Raw genomic sequence first — 8192 nt, 5'->3', positions numbered from 1 at the left:
ATGCTACTAAAATGACGTTATTTTTCCTCATAATATTATGACATCCTCGTAAAATTACAGCTTTTTCTCGTTATCGTCGAACTTTTTACTCTTAATGTTTTGACTTCATTCTTGTAAAATTATTGCAGATTTTTCCACATTTGCTCTTTTTGTTTTTTGTTTTTTTTTTAGATTGTGCCACGGGCTTTGGACACCCCTGCTCTAAATAATCAACAAGTCAAACTCACAGCACACACGCTCACCCGTGACTGCGTTTGCGTGCGTAAATAATGACATGTTTAATTCATGCAATCGCTCCTTGAATTTGGAATATTTTTACTCGGTTTTTATTCACCGATATTTCAAAATAATTTGAAACCCAATTTGTACAATACGGAGAGTGGGTAGCCTCAGAGTAATTGTAGTGGCCTTTTCCGTATGTTTATTGAAAATGTTTACAGTCTGGGTTGCATCTGTGCCTCTTAAATACGAGCTGCATCTGTCTCTCCGCTAACCTGTCTCCCAGCTTTGCTGTTTCTCTTTCATCAGAGTTAAAGACATGACTCACTCAGAGGGTACACAGACAACGCGCCTCAATTCACACTTCAGGCGATTAAAAAGCAAAGCACTGGAGAGTGTTTTCTTTGCAGGTAGGTACTGGCTTCCATTTTAAATAGCTGTGCATTTCTGTCAAATGTATCCTGACGGCTATTTCCCACTAGAATGCATTGACTGTCATTTCTGCAACAGTCCCTTGCCGTGGTTCCTTTGTTTTTGTCTTAATTGATGTGAATATTACAAAATTACTTACTACAAGCCCATTCATGTATTTAAATATTAAACCAACAACCTGTATCTAACAATTGCAACAAGAACAAAATCGGGTTAAGAACTGTCCGATGCATTATAAAGCGTTAAAAGGATAGGGATAGAAAATGTTAAAGGAAACTGTCAAGCAGGGGTGACCAAAGTGTGGCCCGCAACTGTTTTTTGTTTTTATTGGCCCTTGGCGCATTCTAATGATCCGATTAAACAAGAAAACTAAAAAAAACAACAGTAAAAATGGGCGGGAGAGCAGTAATTTTACAAGATTAAAGACAACATATTAAGAGAGTCGGGGTGCCACGAGACGAGACGATGCGCAGGATTGGGTGCACGCGGACGAGGCGAGATTTTAACACTCATTTTAAGAAAAGTACAATGAAAAAATATGACTGGACCAACAAACTTTGTAATTGAACCGAGTCACCAAGCAATGCAGGTGCATTTTGAAATGTTTTTTCACAAATGGACGCTAAATGATATTATTGTCAACATTTTTTGAGACCAAATAAACCTGTAATGTTATGATAATATATAATAATATATGAAAAGCAATATTTTCTTTAATGCAGTATGTCAGCTTTCACTCTTTAAAGTTGCGGAATTGCCGTTTGTGACATGTATTTTCTCACAGGCAATTCGTGCTGCCTGTCAAACGTTAGCAGCATTTTTTTTTTGAAATGCTGCCTTTTCAACTGTATTAGAGAGCACCATTTGTTTTGAGACGACTTTCTGTAAATGCACATCATTTTTCTCTGTTCCGTATTCAATAGCTAGTAAATATGACAAATTTGATATTGGTAAGATGTTTTTGTGAATAAGCCTTTTATAAACACATAATATATTAGTTTAAAATTAGTTTATTTTGATTCAGTAGTCTTCAGCTTCTTTGTATTTACTTGGCAAACGCCTCAGTGAGCGTTGACTGTCAGAACAAAGGCTCTGCTCTCGGTGAAGCATAAAGTAAAATTGTGGACTTTTGAATAGCGGTTTACCTGTATTACCACGTGTTTACAAAATCATTACCGACTTACGGTGAATGAGATGTGTTTTCTGTGGAAAAAAACTTATTTTTTCAGAGGGGAAAAAATGTTTTTTAAAAAATGTGATTAAAAAAAATCGGTGAATTTGCAGGACGGTGAATTTTGATTCATGAATGTGCAGGAATCCACTTTATTGTCTACTCAAAAGAACATTTAGATCACTTGCTTGGAACTGAATTTTTGTAGGCTGGCTTTCTGTTCTTGCCAATGTAGTTGGCAAACACGGCTTTACCACAGGATCAGCTTGTTACAGTAGATAGATTCATATAGATTACTGTATGAATCCTTTGAGGGAAACAAAGTTCAAAACATGCTGTTGCGGCGTCTGGTGCTTCTGATGTGCTCTGCTCAGACAGCAGGGGCGAAGACAGTTCAATATCGGTGATCCGTCCCAACCTCTCACTCTAGTCAGCTAAAATAGGCTCCAGTTCCCTGTGACCCTGGAAGGATAATTGGCATCGAAATGGATGGATGGTCATTGTCAGTGTGGTCATTCATAGTGTAGGATGCATACTTTCATGCAGCCAGTGTGGGATAGTTGGCTTCTATGTCTCTAGGTGTCCCGTGATTGACTCTCAACCAATCCAGGGTGTCTACAGTCACCTGGGATAGGCAGTATAGGGGTTGTATCTGTCTGATACCAAGCAAATACTGACGCCATACTAACATACTTTTTACTGGAAATGTTGTACAATCATGTGAGTGATTTTGCCATAACTTTCTGGTAATGGTAATGGTTTATTTAATACATCTCACATGCACACACATGTCATCACAAAACACAATTCTGCATGTCCAAGAAGGAGTAGGAAGAAGCAAAGCTTATTTAATCCTACCCCTCATCAGTTTCACATCAGTTGCAATACATTTATTCAAAGTACAACCGACTTTATCATTGATAATAGCTGATGAAATAGTTGACAGTACAGACAATGTACCCACGAAAATGAAGTTTGTAGTCAATGTAAGACTGGTTAGACACAGCATTGCATGTGCACAGTGGTTCAGGCGTCGTCTTCCTTGTGCTTGATGAACATCAACTGCTTGTACTGTTTCTTGACATCGCTCATTTTAGTGCATTGTTTGAGTTCCTTACTTAATCCAGTCATCATAAAAAGTCATCTATTCTGTTTTGCTTATTTCAATTCAGAAGATCAATATTGAATACATGGATCATGATTCTAATCACCCGCGACCCTAGTGGGGAAAAGCAGCATAGGAAACGGATGGATGGGTTATAATCGCAAACATTTTAGGGAAACAAAATGCTTTTAGCAAGGTATTTATGAACAATTAAAACATGCGTTATTCTAAATATATCAGTTGTTCAGCTTATCCTTTGTGCTGTAATGTTGTTGTATGTTGATGACTTTATTCCATCAGACTACCACATGCTTTTGTGTTTGTTGTGTGTTCGTACCTGTCAACACTTGCACTTTCATTGTCTTTGCACATTTATTTACATATTTTTTTTTTTTATTATTGATTATCTTCGTATTTCCACACCTATTCCCTTTTAATTTTGTCATTACTGAATGCAATGACAAGAAGAAGTGGAAAAGACACATACAAAACGGGAAAAACAACGGCACATTGGAAAAAACAAAGACAATATAGAAAAAAAATAACAAAATGGAAGAAGAATATGACTACATATCTACGGCATCCTGAGCCAGAGATGTGGTATATCAAATGGATGAATGTTTACATCTGCTCCATGACTGGATCCGTGTCACACTGTGATGCGTCACGTGCTTCCCACAGTGGTTTGGGCCGCCTCCAAAAGGCCGAGAGGAATAATTGGGTTGAAGACGGCTTTAGGTTAATCAGGATGCCTGCCAGTGTTCAGTTCCACACAAGTTAATGAAGAGCACGATTGAGGGACTCAATGAAAGCATTTGCCTCGTGATAAATAGGAATTGATTGATGACCGTGATACAGTTCAGTGCTGCTCCCCACTCTATTTCATCTTTTCACCCATGGGTGCATCTCTTTTACCGTACCGCTTCTCCTACCATTGATTTATCAGGGTTCATTTTGTATTTTCTACTGTCATTAAAAATACCAGTGACATGCAGTCAGGGGAGGCATGATGAAAATGAACAAAACAAAGAACAAAATATAAAAATATTCAATATTACTATTTGACCATTAAACTGCTTATAATATAATAATATTTGACAAATGTATTTTCTGTGTGATTCCAATCGTTTAAAATTTAAAAAGTAAATTAAAAATCACTGAATTTGTACACTTCCTGGTCAAATACAGTAAAAAAAAAAAACCTAAAGTCTAGTGTCTGAGCGACAGGAAGCCAATGCAGAGACCTGAGTACTGGACTAATATGCTCATATTTCCTGGTTCTAGTCAGGACTCGAGCAGCAGCATCCTGGATGTACTTCAGCTGTTTTACAGCTCGTTTAGAGAGCCTGGTGAAAAAGCCGCCGGTAGTCTAGCCTGCTGGAGACAAAGGCAAGGATTAGTCTCTCTAAATCTAGTTTAGACACTATTCCCTTGATTTTGGCAATGTTTTTAGCTGGGAAAAAAGCTTATTGATTTAATGTGGCTGTTAAAGTTCAAGTCTGAGTCCATTATTACCCCTAGATGTCTTTTTTTTGTTTGTTTTTGTCCTGTCCAGCCATTAGGGCAGATAGCTTTGTTGATCTCAATGACCTTACGTGCTCAACAGATTTGTGTGAGATACACCTCCCCTGTTATACAGAATTTATTTGACTTTGATGTGTTGTTGTTATGCAAAGTTGAAGCGGCCGGACCGGAGCAGGAGGGGGATAGAGAGGAAGAGAAAAGAAAACAGAGAGGGGAGTGCGGGGATAGGAGGGCGACAACAAAGAGAGAGACAAGGACGCCAGCAACAACAATTGCGACAACAATATTAAAACAACAGAAACAAACAGGACTACATCAGCAAATGTCTGTGATGGCTGTAAAGACCATGACGGAAAGGACAAAATAATAACAACCTCCACAATGGTAATACTGTATTGAAAGAAGTCATACATATTAGTAGTAGTAATAGTAGTAATGAAATGATTTACTATGATAGTGAACAGAATGACAATAACTGGAATGCACACCATTGTAAAAACTATAATCATATTGCCGACATCACCGTCTCTGTAATAAAAACCAACGACAAAATAACACCCCCACCCCACCAGACAGCCCGGACCCCCAGCAGCCACCACGGCGGCATGCAGACCACTAGTAGCACAGGCACCGCCCCCCGGAAACTGCCGAATCCCCCCCAAGCGCGCAGAAGTGCCCACATTAATATAGTTTTGCAATTTAACAGTTTAACATGCAGAAAACTATTTGAAGTGCATCTAAATACATATAAAAGGATGAATGAAAGGGATAAATGAACATTTAAAGTTACTTTTACCTTCACTGAAGACGTGATTCTTGACGGGACTGAAAACAGGAAGGTGATGGTGGCTGATCTCGCTGCCATATCTTGTCTTTGGCAACAGTCACGTCCTCCATGAAGGTAAAAGTAACCTTGAATGTGAATTTCATTCATCATTTATATGCATCAAGAATTGTTTTATGCATGCCATCCATCCATTTTCCATACCGCTTCTCCTCATTAGGGTCACGGGGGCATGCTGAAGCCTATCCAAGCTGACAGGCGGGGTACAGCCAATCAGGGCACATATAGACAAACCATTCACACTCACATTTGGTGACTAACATGCATGTTTTTTGAATGTGGGAGGAAACCGGATTACCCGGAGAAAACCCACACACAACATGCAAACTCCACACAGAAATGCCAGGGGAGAATCGAATCCAGGTCTTCCCGATCTCCAGGCTGCTACTGTGTTAGCCAGCATGCTAACCACTAGACTACCGTGCAGCCCTGTTTTATGCATGTAAAACTATAATTTTAAAACTATAAAAACTTGGTTTTTGTTCATGTTTTTGAGAGTTAACCACTGATGACATCGTAGATGAGCGACATAACCTCCGGCTCCAGTTGTCATTTTGTTAGGCTAGCTAACAGGATGCTAACAAGGGCGGATGTCTTGTGGTGAAAATACATTAAGAACATAGTCGGATTCACCCAGTCTATTAATAACACGAGAAGACGAGCGCCATATTGTACGCTAACCGAAGAATGCAGGCAAAACGGGGGAAAATTGTGGCGCAAATTTGACGTTAACCGAAAAACACGGTTCCACGGTACTTGGGATTGGATTGATACCAACATGTACAGTATCGCCCTACACTACCACAGACTGCCTCAGGTTCAAAGAGGCAGCAAATGAGGGACGTACCTGGAGGATTACATGTCATCTGTCCCGGGATACATCCACTATCGAATCAACATAAGTTCGCAGATGATACTGCAGGCGTCTGACATATCACCAGCAGCATATAGACAGTAGGTGGACCAATTACATATGTAGTATCTTGATGGAGCCACGTGGAGAGGTTCCCTGGTTCCCTCGTAAGACTTTTACCTGGCACAGCAACACCTTACGTATCATCAACACCCGCACTTCAGGGGTGGACTCCACTGTCGACGGACCATTCTCCAGGTGCCGACAGGTTCCAGCATCCTGTGTGTGTGGGATGCTGAGAAAGAGGCGCTGCAGCGGGCAGTCAAGTCTGCGTAGGAGATCCACCACCACGAAAGTTAGCCAGGCTACCAGGCCCACCAGACCTGAGGGATATCAGTCTTTAAAGACATGAGTGGGATGCCTCGAGGAACGTTAACAGAATGAAAAGGTACATTTTCCTTTATTTTTTTTTTACATTTTTAAATTATTTTTTAACATGTGCACTTAAACGGTTTCTGTATAATACTTTAAAATGTCTTAAAGGAAAACTGCACACTTTTGGAATCATCCACAATCCTTATCTGAGGCAAGAACACGTCTTTGCCATTTAGACAACAGTTTTTCACTAAGAATGGACGTAATTGAGATTCACCTGTTCTATAAAGCCCTCTAAAATAACATCCAATAACACTCCATTTACATACAGTCACCTGCATATTAACCAAGCTATAGCGACATTGCTATTGTAGAGGCTAACACAGGTTTGAATTGTGCGCCTTCACTCTATGACGGTTTTTCAAAAATATAATAATAAATCATGCAGTTTCTTGGTCGAATACAGGCTATTATTAGTCAAAAAATATGCATATTTAAGCAAATGTGACATGTTTTTTCCCTAAATTAAGCATTTTCAAGCATAAAAATAGCTAGTGAACAAATACAAATATAACACATTCAAAGACTCAAAGATGTGTAGTATCCTACACTGGTCACCAGGTGTCAGTAATGTTACTGCAATGCTAGGTGAGACACACAAGCACCAGACTTGATCGCTGGAACAACAGGCGTTTATTGCAAGTTTGAATGATCTCCCAACAGGCACAATAATCCCTAACACGAGCTACTGTTGCTCTTGTTGCGGACGACACACGCCAAGCTAAACCTCAACTCCGAACCCCCGACGTCACTTCCTGTCCACCTGCCACTCAGCTCCCCTATCACCGGAACACATTTACAGAAACACACATGAGCACGAGTCTTAATTATGTCTTAAATGGCTTATTTACTCTTATTATGTCTACTATATTGGGTAATGGGACTTTAAAAAGGACTATAGGGGCGTTATTTCATGTCTAGAGGGCTCTAATAATGTTAAAAACCGTATACAGACGATCATGAACAGGTTTTCTATGATCTAACTATGAAAATATGCCATTTATAAATAAGGAATCCTACACACTTACCACGGTCGGGTCTGGAAACAGTTAACTGCAGTTAACGAGGGACGACTGTATTACGAAGTACCATCTGCAACCAAAGACACAAATTTCTAAGGAGGAACCAAGGAGACCAGCATGAAAATGATTCCAAAAACAAACAGGGGACACAGGAACCTGAGGTCAAATGCTACGGTCTAAATGTGAGTGAGGTCAAAACGTTACATTTTGGAATGTATCCAATGTTCATTCATTGTCTTTGCTGCTTGTCCTCACTAGGGCACATATAGACAAACAACCATTCACACTCACATTCATACTTATGGACAATTTAGAATCGCCAGTTTACCTAAAATGCATATTTTTGGAATGTGGGAGGAAGCCGGAGTCGTGTATCCAATATTTTCAGGAGAAATATGGCCTCTAAAGTCATAAGAACTTGGGGATTTGGACCGCTGTTGTAAAAGACGTCCCCAATTTTACGAGATTTTAACTCGGCAAGCATCAGAGGATTAACTCCGTGCATATGTTTCGCTTTTTCTTCGGCTTTTCGCGGCTTTTTGGCACACTCATTGAAAAAGCCGCCCACACCGTAGCCTCTCAGGCAT

Source organism: Dunckerocampus dactyliophorus, chromosome 3, assembly GCF_027744805.1.
Source record: "Dunckerocampus dactyliophorus isolate RoL2022-P2 chromosome 3, RoL_Ddac_1.1, whole genome shotgun sequence".
Classification (NCBI taxonomy): domain Eukaryota; kingdom Metazoa; phylum Chordata; class Actinopteri; order Syngnathiformes; family Syngnathidae; genus Dunckerocampus; species Dunckerocampus dactyliophorus.
The sequence above is the reverse complement of the archived record's forward strand: the minus strand, read 5'-3'. Positions refer to the sequence as shown.